The sequence below is a fragment of the Pelodiscus sinensis genome, chromosome 2, assembly GCF_049634645.1.
Source record: "Pelodiscus sinensis isolate JC-2024 chromosome 2, ASM4963464v1, whole genome shotgun sequence".
Lineage (NCBI taxonomy): Eukaryota > Metazoa > Chordata > Testudines > Trionychidae > Pelodiscus > Pelodiscus sinensis.
This window is the reverse complement of record NC_134712.1, coordinates 257187161-257205950: the sequence shown is the minus strand read 5'-3', so window position 1 is coordinate 257205950 and position 18790 is coordinate 257187161. Positions and strand designations below refer to the sequence as shown.

Sequence of the window (18790 nt, the reverse complement as noted above, 5' to 3'; positions counted from 1 at the left end):
GGCGGAGGTGCTATATTCTTGGGGCTCCCTTAGGCCCTGCCTCTGCAAGGAGCAGCGCGCTAGTTGAGCCCTGCAGCAGCAGAATCGGGGGCTGAGTTTATTTCAGGTTTGCATTTCTCTTCCTTCCCGAACATGATCAAGCCTCAGATGAGGAAGAGAGCATCAACGCAGAGACTAGCAATGGGCAGGAAGCTGGAAGAAATGGGTGTGACGATAGCAAGGCCAGGAAGAGGGAGCTTGCCCCTCCCGTGGACTTGATTCTGATCTCACTTAAAACCAGTTTCACACTGGAACATACGCATTGCCATGGCAAGTCAGCCCCAAGGTCCAGTTGGTTCAGAATCCTGCCAGATACGTCAATGACAGGGGCGAGCCCCCTGCTGCAGGCAGAAACAGGATAATCAGACTTCCATGTGGGGCAGCACTGTGATCTCAGTTCCAGTGGCTTAAGCCCTGAAGCAAGAGGTTTATTTTTAATATTATTTGCATTATCCTGTGACCCGCTAGTCACAGACCAAGGCCCCGTTGTGCGAGTTGATGTGCGAAGAGGGAAGAAAGAAGTGGAAGGAAATTGGAGAAGAGAAACCCAGCACCCGTGATACAGCTCGATACAGGGCAGTGGGCGTGAGAGAAGGAGGTGCCTCCAGAAGACAAGGCAGCTGCAGAAGCAATGTCAGACAAAGAGAGCGCCAGCAGCTGGAGGGAGTGAGAAATGAAGGGGTCGTGGATGGCTGATTTTTTTTTTTTTTCAAGAAGGAGCAGATATGCCAGAGACAGAAAAAAGGAGAGACGCGAGGGAGGAAGAAAAGGCAGAAATGGGCGTCAGCTTAGCCGGGATGAAGCATGAGAGGAGGGGAGCAGGGATGTAAAATCCTGTTCTGGTTAAACATTCAGTGTAACCAGTTCACTGGGATCCCATGGGCAGGGAGTGCTCCAACGTGGTCAGGCCTGCTGCCTTTGGACTGCTCCAGTCAAGCCTGGCTCAGCCCGCTGCAGGTGGGGGACTGCTCCAGCCAGGCCTACCCCACTGTGGCTTGGCAGAGGGCTGCTCCAGCTGGGTCCACTGTGCTGTGGGCCGGGGGCTGCTCTGGCTGGGCCCACCGTGTTGCGGGGTCAAGGCTGCTCTGTGCTGTGCTACAGAGCTGCTCCAGTCCGCAGGCAGGGGCGGTTCCAGCCCAGCTGGGCTGCCGACTGACCACTTGTCCAACGACAAGTTAGCCCTTTACGTGGCTCCGGTGGAGATGGTGGTGGGCTTACACGTGGAAGGGGGATGTGTGGGGGCGGTTGGAGGGTCACTATTGGTCAAATGTCATCGGAGGAAGATGTGATTGTAGGATCTGGATTTGTGCTGATGGCAAGGGGCGGGGAGACTGCGATGGAAGGCGCAGAGCTGGTGGGACCCAGGGACAAGTGAGCTTCATTAGGATTTGGGCCTGGAGGCAATGAAGCTGATGGGCCAGGGAAAGAGACGGAGGAAGAGGGACACTGATGCAGAAGAGGACTGTGCTGAAAGACGTGGGTAAGAGGCAGATGGATAAGGATAAACACCAGGGATGGGCAATCAGTGGCCTATGGGCCAGATGCAATTCACCAAGGTTAGCCCCCAGTAGGCCCCCAGAAGCTTTATTTACCTGAGGTGCGTCTAGACTACATTCCTCTTTCAAAAGAGCAATGCAAATGAGGGAAATCGAAAATGCAAATGAAGCACTCATTTATAAATCTCATGCTTCATTTGCATAATCTCGTCTTTTTTGAAATTTTTTTTTTTAAAAAGCGGTCTAGACGCGGTTCTTTTGGAAAAAAACGCCCTTTTTGAAAGAATGCTTACTCCTGAAAAATTAGGTTTACAGGGTTCTTTCAAAGAGTTTTTTTTTTTTAAAGAACTGCGTCTAGATTGCTTTTTTTTTAAACTCCTTTTTCGAAAAAAGTGATTGGATGAGATTATGCAAATGAAGCACGAGATTTGTAAATCAGCACTTCATTTGCATTTTCGATTTCCCTCATTTGCATTCCTCTTTCAAAAGAGGAATGTAGTCTAGTTACACCCTGAGTGTCTGCAGGTATGGCTGCTTGCAGCTCCTCTTGGCCAGTTCCTGGCCAATAGGAGCTGTGGGAAGTGTTGTCCTGGTAGTGTTCACATCAGCCATGGCAAAACTTTGTCATTCATAGCTTTGGGAGGGGCGGGGTTTAAGCACCACGAATGAAAGTTTTGTCGATCAAGTGCAAATGTAGACATAGCATAACCCGGTAGGTACCTAAATTCCTACTGATGAGTGTGATATTAGCAGGCCAGATGCCAGCTCATGCCAAGGCCTGAGGCCTCAACCAGTGAACATTGACCAGTGCATACCTGGAAACCAAATTGGCTTGCTGGTGTCTACGTATTTTTTAAATAGAAGTGAAATTTATAAGAATGTGTCTAGACTTTGAAATACTTGGGTGCTGCATGTATTCCTCTCACGTACAACATCTGAATCTAGGTACACACACACACACACACACACACACACACACACACACACGCTTGTGGGCCTGGCCATGGGCCAGATTTGGCCTGTGAAGTCTGCCTGCCAGGGGGGAAGGAAGCAGTTCTGTGTGCAGCAGGAAAGCGCTCCCTGCAGGCACCACCCCCACTGCTCCCAGTGGCTGAGAATTGTGGCCAATGGGAGCACTGGGGGCGGTGCCTGCAGGTGCCCTTGCCCCTTCCCACTCTCCTCCCAAGCCTGCACCTTATTCCACTCCTGCATCACTCCTCCAGCCCCCTCCTACATACCATCTCCCACCCCGACCCCACATCCCCACCCCTAGCCTGCTTCCCTGCGGTGCCCTTCTGCACACTGCCTGGGGGTAAGCCCTGAGCCTTGCCTCCCACTGTGGGGCTGGAGTTTGAGAAGTGTCTTTTTTTCTCTGCTTCTCAGTTTGGTGACCGATTGCATGCTGGGACGTGTTGTCCCTATTGGTCACACTTGCATGATTAAAAATACGTGTTGTAACTGCCAGCTGTTTCTTGCTAAGGTGTGCCTCTTAGGAAATACGGTGAGTCACCATTGCCACCGCTTAGTTGGGCGAAGTTTGGGGACTCCTGACTCAGTGCAGCACAAACAGCCTGATTCTTGTTTGACAGCCGGAGGGTTAAGAGGTTGGCCTTCAAGGACTCTTACTTTCTTCCTTTTAAGCTCCAGTTTGGAACTTGGCAAATCAAAAGGAAGTGCCCTTGGAGCCAAATTCGGGGCTGCCCGATGGTCAGAGTTGCTCATTCCCCAAGCCAATGCTACTGAAACCCACAGTTCAGTTTGTTAGGTGTCACGCATTAGTGGCGGGTCCACAGCAGATGACAGTCTACACTGCAACGTAGGAACTGCCACAGCGGATGAGACCAATGTCCTCTTAATCCAGCATCTCATCAAAAAGTGTCCAATGCCAGATGCTTCGGAGGGGAAGGTGTAAGATCCCCATAATAGACAAATGTGAGATACCTTGCCCTTTACAATAGGGCTCTCACTTTTAGTAGTTAGAGATTGGCTTGCACCTTGACACGTGAGGTTTAATATAATTATGGTAACTCGGGTTCTTCTTACTAACCGTTTATATGTCTGTGGCAGCATACGCGGAAGCCTTTTCCTGAGTGGGACGCTGCTTGATTGGCCACGAAGTAGCCAGCCATCCCTACAGTTCACGGAATAACCCTAGTCTCTGGGAAACGCCGAGTCCACAAACAACCTTGTTCCCCGGGTCGTGTGGGCTAATGGCTCAAGTCAGTAGGGAACCCTCAGTTCAGGGCAGCACGACCCACTGGCCAGAGTCAATGAGGTTGGGGCTAACGCCCTGGTAGGGGGACCCGGGCCCATCCTGCTCCACCAGGTCCCAACCTAGGGTCCCTCAAGGAGCAGTACAGTCTGCCACTCCCTCAGCAGGGAATCCAGCTGAAACACGCCGAGTGTACCTAGGTGGGAGAGGCCGTTCCTGCACCCTCCCTGGGTTACTTCCTACTGCTGTGGTCAGAGCCATGTCCCATGTGGTTGCTGGAACTTCTGTGTCTGGCAGCAGCTTCTCCCTGGAACCCTGTGGGGCTTTCATTGCAGCCATCTCCCTGTTCCCATCGTCGGGGTTACTTGCTGCAGCAGTTCTGGCTGGAGGTCCTTCCTCCCCGCTGGCCAGCCCCGACTGAGCTGTTCTGCTGTCTTTTATACAGCCCCAGCATTTGGAGCATGCCCAGCCTGGGAGAGGGGGCGGGACTTCCTCCGCCCACAGGGTTTTAATCCCACCTGGTACAGTGTGGGGTATGCCCTCCCCATCACAACGTCCCATCTCTGTTTGAATCTTACTAAGTTTTTGGCCTCAATGACTTTCTGTGGCAATGAGTTCTGCAGTCTAACTATATGCAGAGTGAAAAAATATTTCCTTTTTATCAGTTTTGGAGTCTCCATCTTTTAAGTTAATTGACTGTGCCCTGGTTCTGGTGTTACTTAGCTGCAAAGGGTGGAGGCTCACAGGTCTGGCCCTGAAAGGCCAGGCGATGTCTCGTGATGACAGGCTGTTGTTAAGCCATTCTGATGGTAAGTGAGATCTCCTCCCCTCCTCAGCTTTGATTCCCCATCCTTTCCTACCTGCCTGATGGCGAGGCCCACCCACCACCATCCTCTTCCCTGAAAGACCTTTTATCTGTCATCTATTACCCCTTCCTTTCCTGCTGGCGAAATCCCTGCCCTCTCCCTCAGCGCACAGTCTCACTGAGACCCCCCCACACCCATCATCTCTCTTTCCACCCACGTATCTCTAAGCCCCCCGATCTTCCCCTGCCCACATGTTTCCACCTCTGACGTACAACCTCCCACCCCAGATATTAGGGATGAGCCTGAGCCTATAAAACGGGACAACTGGAGTATGTACTTTTAGTCTATGTCTACACAGATTCCCTCTTCTGCAAGAGCTTATGCAAATAGAGTGTGGATTAACATATTGCCGCACATCATTTGCATAATTAATTAGGAGCTGGTTTTTTGCGCAAGAGCAGTTCTTCCTGAAAAAATGAGGAAGAACAGCTCTTGTGCAAAAACCTCTTGTGCAAAAACGGCTCCTAATTAATTATGCAAATGAAGTGTGGCAATATGCTACTCCACACTTCATTTGCATAGGCTTTTGCGGACGAGGGAAGCTGTGTAGACATAGCCTTAGAGATTCCCTGGGACAGCTACCCTAAAAAAAAAAAGACAACTCTGGGAAAATATAGGCAAGTTGTAGCCTCATCCTGCCCCTATCTCCTTCCCATGCCATCTTCCCAAAAGCTGGGACTCTGCGAGCTTGTGTGCACCAGAGCGCTTTATCACTTTAACTAGCCTGTCATGGTGAAAGCTCTTTGTGTGGATGCAGTTACAGGCCGTCCTCACTATAAGTCCAAGATACGTTCCAAAAAACTTGGACTTATAGCGAAACAACTTAAAGTAGGGAATTTTTTTCCCACGGCTGACTTCCATTTAAGCAAATTGGGGGGAAGTGCAGGAGGGGTCTGTGGGGTGACGCTGAGAGTTTTGGAGTCCAATATGGGGCTCCAGGCTGGGGCAGGTGTTTGGGGTGGGGAAGGAGTTATGGGCTCTGGGGCAGGAGTGCAGGCTTCAAGGTAGGGTCAGAAATTAGTGGTTCAGGGTGTAACAGAGGGCTGTAGGCTAGGGTGTGGATATGGGAGGGAGTTTGGGTGTATCAGGGGACTCCGAGCTGGGGTAGAGAAGGGGATGAGGTGTGTGGACTTTGGGTGGTGCTTACTGCAGGCAGCTCCTGGGAGTGGCAACATGTCTTCTTCTTCCCAGCTCCTAAGCAGAGGAGTAGCCAGGAGTCTTCCTGGCCAATGGGAGCTGCAGAGTCGGCGCTTGGGGTGGAGGCAGTGCCCAGGGTCTCCATGGCTGCCTGTAGGCCTAGGAACTGGAGGAATATGTCACCACGTCTTGAGAGCTGTGTGGAGCTGGGTAGGTAGAACCCTGCAAATCCGAGACTATCCCTTTACATCTGCTGGTATCCGTACTTGTCGACGTGGATATCCACAGCTTGTTTTTGTGGGTATGGGTGCAAATGCAGATACAAACTGTGTATCAAGAGCCCTGCAAATTTGTGGCTATCCACTTCATACCTGCGGGTATCTACATGCGCGGATGTCAGTGCGGATATGTGTGGCTCATTCTGGCAGATGTGGATACAAATTTTATATCTAGAACTCTGAAAATGTGCAGCTATCCGCAGGTATCCGCATGCACGGATGTCAGTGCAGATATTCATGGCTTGTTTTTGTAGATGCAGATGTACATTTTGTAGCCACCCAGAGCTCTATGCCCGGGTAGGAAACCTGCCAGCCCCATACCACCCGAACTTTGAATGGTTGTTAGAAGTGTTGACTGCAGCCATCAGTGCCTTTTTCCAGCTGGGTGTTGCAGTCAAAAATGGACACCTGGTTAAATAAACACCTGTCAAGGATGGTCTAGATTGGAATGTGCAAGACAGCCTCTGCGGGTCAGATTCAGCCTGCAAGTCAGTTGAAACGCCCTGTGGCCACCCTCAAGCCAATGGAGACCTGGGGATGGGAAAGCGTGCGAAGTTTCCTCTGGCACCAGAGGGAACCTCCAGCTGTTCAAAACAGCTGGTGGTTCACTCTAGGTGCTGCATGCCCCTTACAGAGTGGGGGTGGGGGGCAAAGTCTTTACACGCTCCCCCTTCCCCAAGCCCTAATTGGCCCGGGGGCAGTAGGATCACATGAAGTCTCCTCCTGCTGCCAGGGCACCTAGAGGGAACTGTCAGTTCTCTGGGCGAAGGGGCAAAGACTTCACATGCTCCCCCATCCCCAGGCCAATCAGGGTCTGTGGGCAGAGGAGCACAGGAAGTCTCAAGGCCCTGTCCCTTCTGTCCGAGTCCCCGCCCCTTCTGGGGTGGTCCAGGGCCACTTCAGAAATTTGTGAAGTGTCCCCCTTTCAAAAGTTACTGCCCACCCCGATGGTGCCATGAGTGCAGCGGACTTGATGAGCTCTTGAGATCCCTTCCAGTTGTGGTATTCTCTGATTCTCCTTGTGGTGCCCACAGGCGAGTTGTCCCTTTGCACCAGGATAACCCATTCGGGGCTTACCCCCCGAGCAGTGTTTTTCAATCAATGGTACAAGCAGGAGTGGTCTGAGGCCGGCTGCGGCAGCTGGCGCCCCAGGCCGAACATGCGATCAGTGGCCCCGCCTGCACGGCCGTCAATAGCATGATGTCATCATCGGGCGCCCAGTTGAAGGCAGCGCCCTAGGTGACCGCTGAGTCTTCCTATGCTCACGGGCTGCCCCTGGGTACAAGTACCCTCAGAGCTCAGGGTACTTGAGCGACGTCTGGGGGGTACGTCAACACAACTGAAATTTGGAGAAAACGGAGTTTTTGTTTTACGTTTTACAGCGCTTTGTTATTTTTGGTATTTTTTACACCCAAAAATTTCGTTGCCGGCTCGGTGACGAAAAAGTTGTTTAAACAAGGGTGTTGCAAGGGTAGAAATCAATTGTGTGTCTGAAAACTGTGGGGGGGGGGTACTGAGAACTTTTCAAAAGGGGACTTTGTAAATAAGGCTGAGAGACGCTGGCCCGAAGTAACTCCAGTAAACCCCGCCCCCCGCCCCAAGCAGGCTCGGCCCCGCCCAGCCAGACCCACAGGCCCCGCCCCTCAGCCGCAGACCGCTCGCCAGGGCTGGCTCTCGGCCTCCCCCGCCAGCCCCGCCCACTCCCCGCTGGCCGCATGCTACGCCTCACCCCACCTTGCTGCCCTGTTGTCACAGCGCCCGCTCAACGCCGCCCGACGCCGGCCCCCGCCTTCCGCCTCCCGCGCTCGCCGCCATTGGCGGAGGGCGAGCGCGCGGCGCCGCGATTGGCCGAGCGCCGAGGTCCCGCCCTCCCGGCCAGCGGGCTACGTTGCTCAGCCTGAGGTCGGCGCAGCCTAGCGGCGGGGCCCTGAGAACTGCCCGCTCCCTCCCTCCCGCTCCGGCCGGGCCCGCAGGGAGAGTGACACGCGCCAGGCGGCTCCGTCCAGCGGCGCAAGCGGCTCCCCCGCCACCCCCCGGTAAGAGCCGCCGGGCAGCGCGGGCCCGGGCTGGGCTGTGAGGGGAACCCCGCGGGGGCGCCTGTGGGGGGGCAGTCACGGGGGGCGGGGCCCGGGGGGGGCAGCAGTCACTGAGGGGCGGGGTCCGGGGGGGGCAGCAGTCACTGAGGGGTGGGGCAGCAGTCACGGTGGGGGGGTCCGGGGGGGAGCAGTCACGGTGGGGGGGTCCGGGGGGAGCAGTCACGGTGGGGCGGGGTCCGGGGGGGAGCAGTCACGGTGGGGCAGGGTCCTGGGGGGGGAGCAGTCACGGTGGGGCGGGGTCCGGGGGGGAGCGGTCCTGGGGGGGGCAGCAGTCACTGAGGGGTGGGGCAGCAGTCACGGTGGGGCAGGGTCCTGGGGGGGGAGCAGTCACGGTGGGGCGGGGTCCGGGGGGGAGCGGTCCTGGGGGGGGCAGCAGTCACTGAGGGGCAGGGGGAGCAGTCACGGTGGGGCGGGGTCCGGGGGGGGAGCAGTCACTGAGGGGCGGGGGGGAGCAGTCACGGTGGGGGGGTCCGGGGGGGAGCGGTCCTGGGGGGGCAGCAGTCACTGAGGGGCGGGGGGGAGCAGTCACGGTGGGGGGTCCGGGGGGGAGCGGTCCTGGGGGGGCAGCAGTCACTGAGGGGCAGGGGGAGCAGTCACAGTGGGGCGGGGTCCGGGGGGGGAGCAGTCACGGTGGGGGGTCCGGGGGGGAGCGGTCCTGGGGGGGCAGCAGTCACTGAGGGGCAGGGGGAGCAGTCATGGTGGGGCGGGGTCCGGGGGGGGAGCAGTCACTGAGGGGCAGGGGGGAGCAGTCACGGTGGGGGGTCCGGGGGGGAGCGGTCCTGGGGGGGCAGCAGTCACTGAGGGGCAGGGGGAGCAGTCACGGTGGGGCGGGGTGGGAGGAGGGAAGCAGTAAGGGTGGGGCCTGGGGGGGTAAGAGTGGGGCGGGGGCTGCTCTGACCCTGGCAGAAGGGGGTGCCCAGCCAGGTGGGTTGCAGAATTGGGGTGGGTGTGAGGGTTGGGTATTTCTTCCAGGATCTCTGGGGGGGGGGGGCAGCAGGGAGCTGGCATCCTTTCCCAGCCCCACCCCTCAGACACCTTTGTGCGTGCTGGCGGTATCGGTGTCTGCAAGGGGTTTCACGGGGCTATGCTGACCTACCCCGACCCTTTGCCCCACTTCCCAATCTGTGCTGACTCCTAATGATCTGGGGCTCTGGTCTGAGATCTGCCTTGGGGTGGTCTGGTAAAGAGGGACAGAGTGGGGACCATCAACTTTTGCTCACTATAGGATTAGTGGGTTTTCTGCTGGGGAGGAGGGCACACTTGAATAAGTACAATCAAAATTTCCCCAGCCCGACTTCCCAAAAATCTCACTTAAGAGCTCGGAATCCCCCAAACTTCCCCTTGGTCTCCCTTCCCCCAGCTCCGTATAATTAATTTTTCTTCAAATTAAGGGATATGTGGCATTTTTATGCCTTTTATGGGAATGGAAGTTGAATTATAAATCCTAGGCTGGTGAGGTGGCAGAATATTCTTCAGTGCAACAAACTGGAACAACATAGGAGTTAATTGAATTTGTGGTAATTAACAATATTTTGCAGTAAGGGTGCAATGGGATGCAATAATTGGCACGTTTAAAAGCGACGGGAAATGCAAAATGGGGGAGGGAGGAGGAACATCCTGCAGCATCTGCCTTGAGCAAGGGAGACGGGGATTTGTCTGGGTCATCCCAGAGGAAGTGGGAGCTCTTGGCAAAAGCTTTGTTGCATTGGAGAGAAGAGGCTATGTTCCTAGTCAAATCTTTGCTGATAGTGCAGTTTATTTTAAATAGCATTTTCATGAACTCATCTCTGCTCAACACACGCCCTTCAATCACACACGTGTGTTTGTCTGACACACAGCATACATGTATCAGGGCTTCTTATCTGGTCATCTTGAAACTTTTTGTAATGTGGTTCCCCTCAGTTTTCTTGCTGCACTTCTGGTTGGCTGGTCTCCTTCCCTACTTTACAAGGATGGTTGTGGCATTGCATCAGGGGATATTTGTGCTGTAATTCAGTAACACAGCAAGGATAAGCATTTGCAGAGCTGCTGCTTGCTTGCAGCTCGATGAGAAGGGTGTGGTAAGCTGAGTGGATATTGCAGACGCTAGGCCTATACGGTAACACTGCTCAGTCATCAGCACAGAGATTCAAACGCCAAGCTATTTATATAAATTAGGCCTAGTATCAAGCTGAGCACAATGATTTAGAAGGAACAGTTGTCATATTTTAAGTATTAAATGAGTATTTGCCATCTGGTAAGTTTAGAAACAAGTGCCATGGAATTGTTGGAGATGAAACGTCCACTCTGAATAAACGTTTTCCTCATTAGGTGTATCTTGATCCTGAGAATATGCTTTGTCATTGTAACCTTCAGTTTCTTTTTCTGTCAAATTCATGCCCTGATTATGCCTATTGAATCTGACTTCAGATTTTATCCCAACTTTTCTCATAAATCTTCTTAACGTTCTTCATTTCACTTTATCGGTTCTGTTTGTGCACATCTAAGCTCCTGTTAGAAGAACACCTGGGTCATTTCTTCCAGGAAGAACAAGCTCAGTTTGTAATTTTCTTCATGAGAGAGATTTTTTAAAACAGGGAACCCTCCTGGATACCTTAATTGCACTTCCTGGGGCGATCCTTCCTGTGAAAGGGAGGCTAATACTGAGCACAATGTCTAAAGATCTAAGCGGTGTGTTTTTAGTGAAAATAACTGAGTATTTGTTTTTCCTTTAAGACTTAACTTTGGGGGATTAGTGACCTCTTTTTCCCCCACTTCACGCATTTTTCTTGCAGTGACCAGCAGGTAACCTTGTCTGATGAAACCTTAAGGTATGTCTTGTGTGGCTTGCTGGTGTCAGCTGTTTCAGGCTTTAGGGCTGTATGGGGTCCCAGAACTTGGGCTCCAGCCTGAATGTCTCCAAGAGTTTTACAGCTTGAGCTCAACAGGGACCAGCTGTGGGTTTTTAATTGCAGTGTAGACATACTCTTAGTGTCCCTTTTGTTTTCAGACTGCTCTGAGTACTGTGCTGATGGCTTGAAGGATTTAGCAATTGTAGCTCCTTTCCTGTTGATTATGGCTTGAATGTTTCCCTTAGTATATGCGGGTGTAATGTTTTGGTCTATTACGGGAGTGGGCAATCATTTTTTGCTGGGGGCCACTTCGGAAATTTTTGAAGAGGCCCTGGGTTGCACAGGAAGGGGCAGGGTATCGAGTGTAAGGGGCAGGACATCGAGGGAAGGGGCATGGACAAGATATTTTTGGGTTCCCCACCCCCACACAATGATTGGTCTGGGGGTGAGGGAGTGCCTTTGCCCCCACCCCATGTTCCCCCAAGGTGCCCGTGCCTCTGGTGTGGGAGGAGACTTCCCTCACTCTCCTACCCCTAGGCCAATTAGGACCTGGGGCGGGGGGAGCATGTGAAGCTTTGAAATGTTGTGCGTCGCTCACAGGGCTGGGGCAGCGTGGAGAAGGCTTTGTGTGCTCCCCCGCCCCTAGGCCCTAATTGGCCTGGGGGCGGGGGAGCAGCAGGGCCTCCGCGGGTCGGATCTAGCCTGCGGAGAGTGTTTTGCCTACCTCTGGTCTATTACCGTCTTACTCTGATTTACTTTGCAGAGTAGTTTTCTCTTGCATGCAAAATCCATATCTCTTTGAATGTTGACTTATTGTTGCAGAGTCTCAAATTTTAGTAATACCGCAAGTCATATCATCAGTGGCTACTTGATCAATCAGAATGTAGGGTTACAATCACTTTTTGGTGATAAAATTACTTGAATTGTTTTACAGAATAAATGAGAACTTTCTGACCTTTACTCTTGTAGCTAGGGACACAATGTAAGATCCCCACCTCTGTGATCTACTCAGATCAAGTCAGATGGGTTTTTCAGTTCAAACCAGCTTCATTGACCTTCTGTTATGATAGCATAATCATTGTTCCTCTGGGTTTTTCTTGGAAATAAACAATCAGATTTTCTTCTGATAAGGGCAGGATAGTTTGGAATCTGATTTGCCTCAGAAGCAGAATGGCCTTGGTATTATCACTTAATTCTCTTGGTTGATGTGTATCTACTGAAGTGATTTCTATGAATTTTATATTTCCACTGAAGTTTCAGTGCTGGGAAGCTGTAATGGCCCAGACAGTTGAAGGTCAAAATAGTCAATTGTTGACTATCTTCCCATCGTTGTGCTCTAATGCTGGTTGGGGGGCAGAGAGAAGGATTGAATCACTTTCATTTTCAGGAAAAAGAGCATTTTTAATGTACACGTTTATATAATGCCAATAATTGTTTTTGAAGCTTTAAAATCTGACTTCACCTGAATTATTCCTTAATTCTAATAGGGCTTAACAAACCCCAGTGAGAGCCACTCGCCAGCCCCGCATTGCGCATGCGCCAGACCGGCACTGCACATGCACGAAGCACTGGTGAATGGGGCGCTCGGAGCGACTGGCTGAAATCTACTCGCCCCAGGCGAGTAGATTCAACGGTTGGTCGAGACCTGTTAATACTTATCGGGTCATATCATCAATGTGTACCATTCAGACTGGTGCTGGGCTTGATTAAAAGGACTGCTGAACACCACAACTCCTGCATGTGATTTGCAGATGTTCACTATCTCAGAATATGCCCCTTGCTGTATGAAAGTCCAATAGTGTGCTTCCTGAAGACCTATTTTAACAGGAAGTTTCATGACTTCAGTGTGCGTGGTAGTGTTGCTAAATGTATTTTTGCAGGTATTTTATTCTGTGGGTGCAAATGTTCACTGTGGACATATGATGTGGTAAAGGAGAGAGAGGCCAGTAGGCGGACTATAGTGGATTCCTATTCTATAGTCCAAACTGTCAAATAAAATTTTGCAGCTAGTTTTGGTTTACATGCATGAATGCATTCCACATATGCAGTCATTTTTGTAAGAAAGTCACATAGTTCAGCTTTAATATTGGTTTGAGGAAAACCATTTGCCTTCTGGTTTTAGGGACACCATTAGGTCAATTTAAGCTTTAGTTTTACATTTAAAAAAAAAAGCCAGACTGATCAACTGAAAAATTATATGAAATTAAAACCAAACTCACTTCAGTGGAAAGGGTTTATTTTTAAAGGAATAATTTTATTTTATCTGAGCAAACTGAATGCAGCTGCAAAAAGTTAACAACATACATTTTTTAAAAATGTCAGTTGATAATTGAAGGGACTGCCAGTAACTGAAATGTAGAAACATCCTTTCAAAATATGAATCTTGATCTGTATCCTGGCAAGTTCTTAGTTTAAACAAATGAGTTGTATATTCTTTCTGGGGTTTGAAAAAAAGTGCTGTGCACAGCCTTAATTTTATTGAACAAAACTATCATTATTTTTGAGGTTGCAGCCCCTGTGTATACTAGCGGTTACTTCTGTCTCCAGAAGTAGATGGACCTCTTGAGCCACAAAATCAGATCTGGATTTCTGTGAGGTTTGTCCAGAATTCTAATTTAGGTTCATTCGTACTAGTAAGAAAAAGCTACTGTTGATTGTCACTCATTTGTGCTATTCTTAAGCTCGCTGCATGTGCAATAAATCTTTTGCTAATAGCCATGGCTGGTAAATGCAGTTCGAGCACTGAACCATCCATCTTTTATTAGAATTGATGTACAGATTTCCTTTATTCTTATAGGAGTATGCCAGTTATGGCACAGAGAGACCACTGGTCAAAAAGTGAATACGTATGTCAAGATTTATTGCATCATGTATAATTAAAATGCCAGTAATGGTTAATTACGGTATGTTCGTGCATTAATTTGTCTCTTATGGTCTTATTGGAAAGTTGATTACAATTTATTGTGCTACTTCAAACTTAGGTTTGAAGTGATTTTTTTCCTTTCATAGCTGGTATTGTCATACATACTACTACTAAGAATGGCATGTGTAGATGGGAATTTTTTATTTAATACACACAGTCTTTTGATAAGTAAAATAATGTTCAGGGTTTAGACCCTCCTGGGTGCTTGTGCTAGTGGTCTTGAGTTTATATTCTTGCTTGAAGTATAACTAATTAGTCTTCAGCAATAGACGAGCGCATCAGCTGCCCTGTGCTGCTGCTTCTGATACAGAGGCAGCAGGCAAATCCCCAGGAGCCGTTGCATGCAGCAAGCTGGCTTTTAAACCAGCTCCCCAAGTGTACTGGCCCCTGCCTTTCTCCCTGCGCTGTTGCCTCTGTATCAGAAGCAGCAGCGTGGGGCAGCTGGTGTGCTCATAATGGTGAACATTATGATTGGTTAACCATTTAAATGGTTACATTTTCATGTCCCTAATTTGAGCTGGGTGTGGGATGGCACCACAGCATTGTGGGGGTGGTAGCATCAAAAATTGCATTTGAAATAGGTAAGCCTCAGAGGAAGAGTCTTACCAGATGGGTGGCCAATAGCTATTGCCAAGCACCAGCACCCTTTAAAATCCTGCTATGTTGAATGGAGGACAGTCAGTTTGAGTAGTTCTAACAGGTAGTCTGTTGTAAGACAAACACTGAAGACAGCATTCCCGTTATTGAACATTTCTTCAGTCTTCCAGTTTGGAGGCCTGTGCCCTCATACATAGTGGTGTGCATATGCAAAAGAATTCCACAGTGGGAAGAACAGGTCAGTGAAATCAATTGTTGGATGTTCTGCAAATGTTAATTTGGCAGCAGTGTGAATACTGCATTTTGGTCCATAATAGCATAGATGCCTCCCCATTCAGCAGTTTACTAGGTAAGGTATTGTAAGTGATAATATGTTAGGATTTAGGAGCAGACTAGAGAAGTATGAATCTGGTTCCTGAACCCTTGACTATTACAAACTTGGTTGCTCTGGAATTTTAGGTCAAAAGATTATGGACAGATGTTAGTGCAGGGGTGGGTAATACATTTTGATGGGGTCCACTCCAGGAATTTGGAAGGTGCACCCTTCCATGATTTTAATGGTGGTGTGGAATTTGGGAGGGAGGTTGGGTGTAGAAGGGAGCTTGGAGTGGTGGACTTGAGTGCAGGAGAGGGTGTGGCTCTGGGAAGCAGATTGGGTGAAGGAGGGGGTTGTAACCTGGGGCAGGGTATTGGTGTGTAGAAGGGAGAGCAGGGTGTAGGAGAGGATTCTGGGATGTAGAGTTTGGGAGGGGTTTGTGACCTGGGGCAGGTGTGTAGGAGGGTTGTGAGCTAGGGCAGGAGGAGGTTATGACCTGGGGCGGAAGATTGGGGTGCAGAGTCTGGGAGAGGGGTATGGTGCAAAGCGGGGGTGCGGAGGGTTTGGATTGTCATGGGCTGGGGGGAGGGAGAGAGGGAGTGGCATGCTAGGTGCAGGCTCTGGCCAGGAGGCGCTTACCCTAAGCAATTCCTGGCCAGCAGGACAGTCAGGCAGGCTCCTTGCCTGCTACACCCTTGGTAGGGGGCCCTTCTTGCACTGCAAGCATGGCCCAGGCAGTTCCCATTGGCTGGTATCTGGCCATTGGTAGCTGGGAGATTGTTGGGGACAGGTTGGCTTGTGGCGTGCAGAAATGCACTTAGCCCCCTCAGCTGGCTGCTTTGAGAGCCTGTAGAGCAGTGGTCTCCAACCTTTTTACACCGAAGATCACTTTTTAAATCTCAGAACAGGCGAAGATCTACTGCCCCGCCCCTTTCTCGAAGCCCCGCCCTCTCTATTCTCCTCCTGTCCATCACTTGCTATCCCCAGCCCTTACTTACACACTCTGATAAACACTTTATTTTTAAATTATGCGATATATAAAATTAAAATCACGTGATATAAATGGTCTGTTTTTTATTCATGCTATTTAAATCTAAAATGAAGCATTTATAATTATACATTTTGTGGGGACAGGGTTCTGTGGCTGGGGGCAGGGGAGAGGGAACAGGGTGCTGGGGGGGCAGAGGACAAGGTTCTGCAGCAGGGGACAGGGTGCCAGTGGTAACAGAGTTCGGGGAGTGGGGATGGGAATGGGGACAGAGTTCTGTAGCTGGGGACAGGGGAATGGGGACGGGAGTGGGGACAGAGTTCTGTAGCTGGGGACAGGGGAGTGGAGTCTGGGGAGCACGGACAGGGTGCCAGTGGCAGCAGAGTCACCTGCATCTGCCTCCTCCCAGGATTCTCTCCTCCCCCCCCCCCCCCCCATGGGAAACCAGCATATGCCTCCTGCGGGCCCCCCGTGGCACAGGGAAACCCCGAGCGTGCCTGCTCCGGGGCCAACCCCCGCCTCCTGCAGCGGGGCCAAACCCCCGCGGGAGCCTGCACCAGGGGCAACCCCCACCCCTCCTGCGGCGGGGCCAAACCCCCATTCTGCGGCGCGGCCCAGCCCCTCCCGCAGCACGGCCAACCCCCGCAGGCACCTGCCCCGGGGCCAAACCCCCTCCCGCGGCACAGCACGGCCAACCCCCTCCTGCAGCATGGCCAACCCCCACGGGTGCCTGCCCCGGGGTCAAACCCCTCTCCCACGGCGCGGCCCGGCCCGGCCAACTCCCTCCCCTCCTGCAGCGCGGCCAAACCCCGGGGCCAACTCCCACTCCTGCGGCGCAGGGAAACCTCTGCGCCCAACTCACCCCTCTGGCGCCAGTGGCGCAGGGAAGCACTTCTCCTCTAGGGCCAACACTCCCTCCCCCAGCACGCAACAGAGCTGTGGGAGGGGGAGTAGCCCGCGCGCTTCCGGAACCCCCGGAAGTGACGCGGGCTTCAGAGAGGACTTCCGTCCACCCCACGGGAAGCCGGCACTACACTAGAGGTAGGTAGTGGGGCTTCTTGGAGGTGGGGGGAAAATGGAGGGCGGGGTTGCCCGAATGCCTCGTGATCAACTGGTCGAGGCCTCGCGATTGACTTGGTGACAATGGCTGTAGAGTTACTGCAGGTCTGAAGCTCCCTCTGTGCCGTGGAACAGTGGTGGGCCAGATGTGGTAGTTTGGTGGGCTGGATCCAGCCTGCAGGCTGTGTTTTGCCCTCCCCTGTGTTAGTGTGATTCATAAGTGGCATTTAAATCCTAAAACAATGAAGACTGTTCATATGTGAGAACTGTGTAATGGAGTGCAAAACCAAAAAACTCCCAAGCAGGATTTATCCAAAACTGACTCTGAGTAGGGACTCTGAATCGTGTGTGTCGTTATATGGTCCTGTGGAGAGGTGTTCAATGGCTAACTGGTAAGCATACAGCTTATTGGTATGCTTACTGGTGAACTGGTCCTTGCTGGAGAACTCTGGTGGTGGCAGCCAGCCGTACTGTCCTGGAGCAATCCCGGGTGCATAGAGGCCGATGGGACCCTGCAGTGATACCCGAGTTAAATCAGTTAACGGTATTAACATCACTATTGTCCATGTGACTTGAAAGGAGACAGCTTTTCTTTTTCTTTTCCCTGAGTCCTGAGCCTCATATTTACTATAAGGGGGACGGCTCTGCTCTTCTACCCCTCCCCTGAAGCTTCTGCTTTGAGTCTCATTTCCATTGAATAGCCTTGGTATCTGCCATTGATATTAGCAAAACTTTCCTACAGAATGGCAGAATGAAACTGACATTCTTTATCAGTTTTACTGCTGTTCACATGCAGAATGTCCCTAGGAGTAGCATTTGGAGGGTTGTTTGCAATCACACCCTCTTTGGGGTCTCGTATTTTACTTTATATACATTTATTGATTGTGTTTTTAAAAAAAAATGTTGTAAGCTGCTTTGAATATTTTAAATAGAAAGGCTGGGTAAAAATATTATAAATAAAATAAATGTGGGCTAGAATGTTTCTTTGGGAAATAATGAAAATTTAAGTTCTGCAGAAATGGTTGGTGCTTTATGTCTTTCTCTCACTTGGGACAAGAAGTATTTTTTTCAAGCCCACTGTCTGCGTACCCCTGTGCATGTAGGGCTTTGTGTGGGTACATATAACGCTAAGTGGTAGGTGTCCTTTGCACAGAGTGGCATGTTTCAAGTCTCATGTATGCCTATACTTGCAAGTACATTGAGTAAAAAAGAGTGAGTAGAACATGGGAATGCCTTAAAGCATAAATCTGATGATTTATGGGCTTAAGCATAAATCCGATGATGCCAAGGGGGTAACTACATTCTTTCTCCTGATTTCACCCTGCCAGCTTTCTGCTCCTACACAATAGTGCTTGCTGGCCAGGCAACAATGTGGAATTGATCTCCTCTGCCATTCCTGAACTGCTCATCCCTTTTCACCTTGTGACTATATAATTTGTAGAAAACTCAGTGCTTGTACTGTGCAGGATCAAGACCACCGTGTTCTTCCCCTCCCCTCCGCCTTACCTAGTCATGATTATCTCAATGCTGTATACCACTGGTAGTGCTATTCATTAGGTTGGTATCCCATCTAGACAGTTACTTATTTTGCACTCTGGAGTTGCACAGGCAACATCTATGACTGGTTGCTTGCAGGCAGTCTTAACATCATTTTTTAAAATTAGTTTTGTGTAGATAGATCAGCAGTTCTCAAATGTTTTGGCCTGTGGCCCACCTGGCTCAATGTAAACCTTTCTGTGGACCACCAGTTGCTAATGGAAACTTGCTGTTAATTACATAATTACACCCAAGCCATTTTGCTAGTGTTGCAGCTGGGGAGAAGGGGTTTAGTTTAACCAGTAAGAAAGGAAATATTAATTTTAATTATTAAACAGATTAAGCACTTTTTCATGTTAGTTTATCAAACTTCATTTTAAATAAAGTAAAATATTAATGTATGTCCAATACACAAG

At 50.8% G+C, this 18790-nt stretch overlaps 1 protein-coding gene across 12 annotated transcripts in view; it reads left to right on the top strand.

Annotated features, from left to right (window-relative positions):
- Positions 1 to 7881: 7881 nt before the first annotated feature.
- Positions 7882 to 18790, top strand: part of MAP4 (microtubule associated protein 4) — a 249533-nt gene continuing 238624 nt past the window's right edge. For 9 of the 12 annotated variants that reach the window (XM_075923037.1, XM_075923036.1, XM_075923034.1 and 6 more), the window contains exon 1: positions 7883 to 8064. The gene's annotated coding sequence lies outside the window, so the exon portion shown is untranslated. Of the gene's footprint in view, positions 8065 to 18790 lie in introns of all 12 variants that reach the window. The other 3 variants (XM_075923033.1, XM_075923035.1, XM_075923030.1) reach the window with 2 other exon arrangements.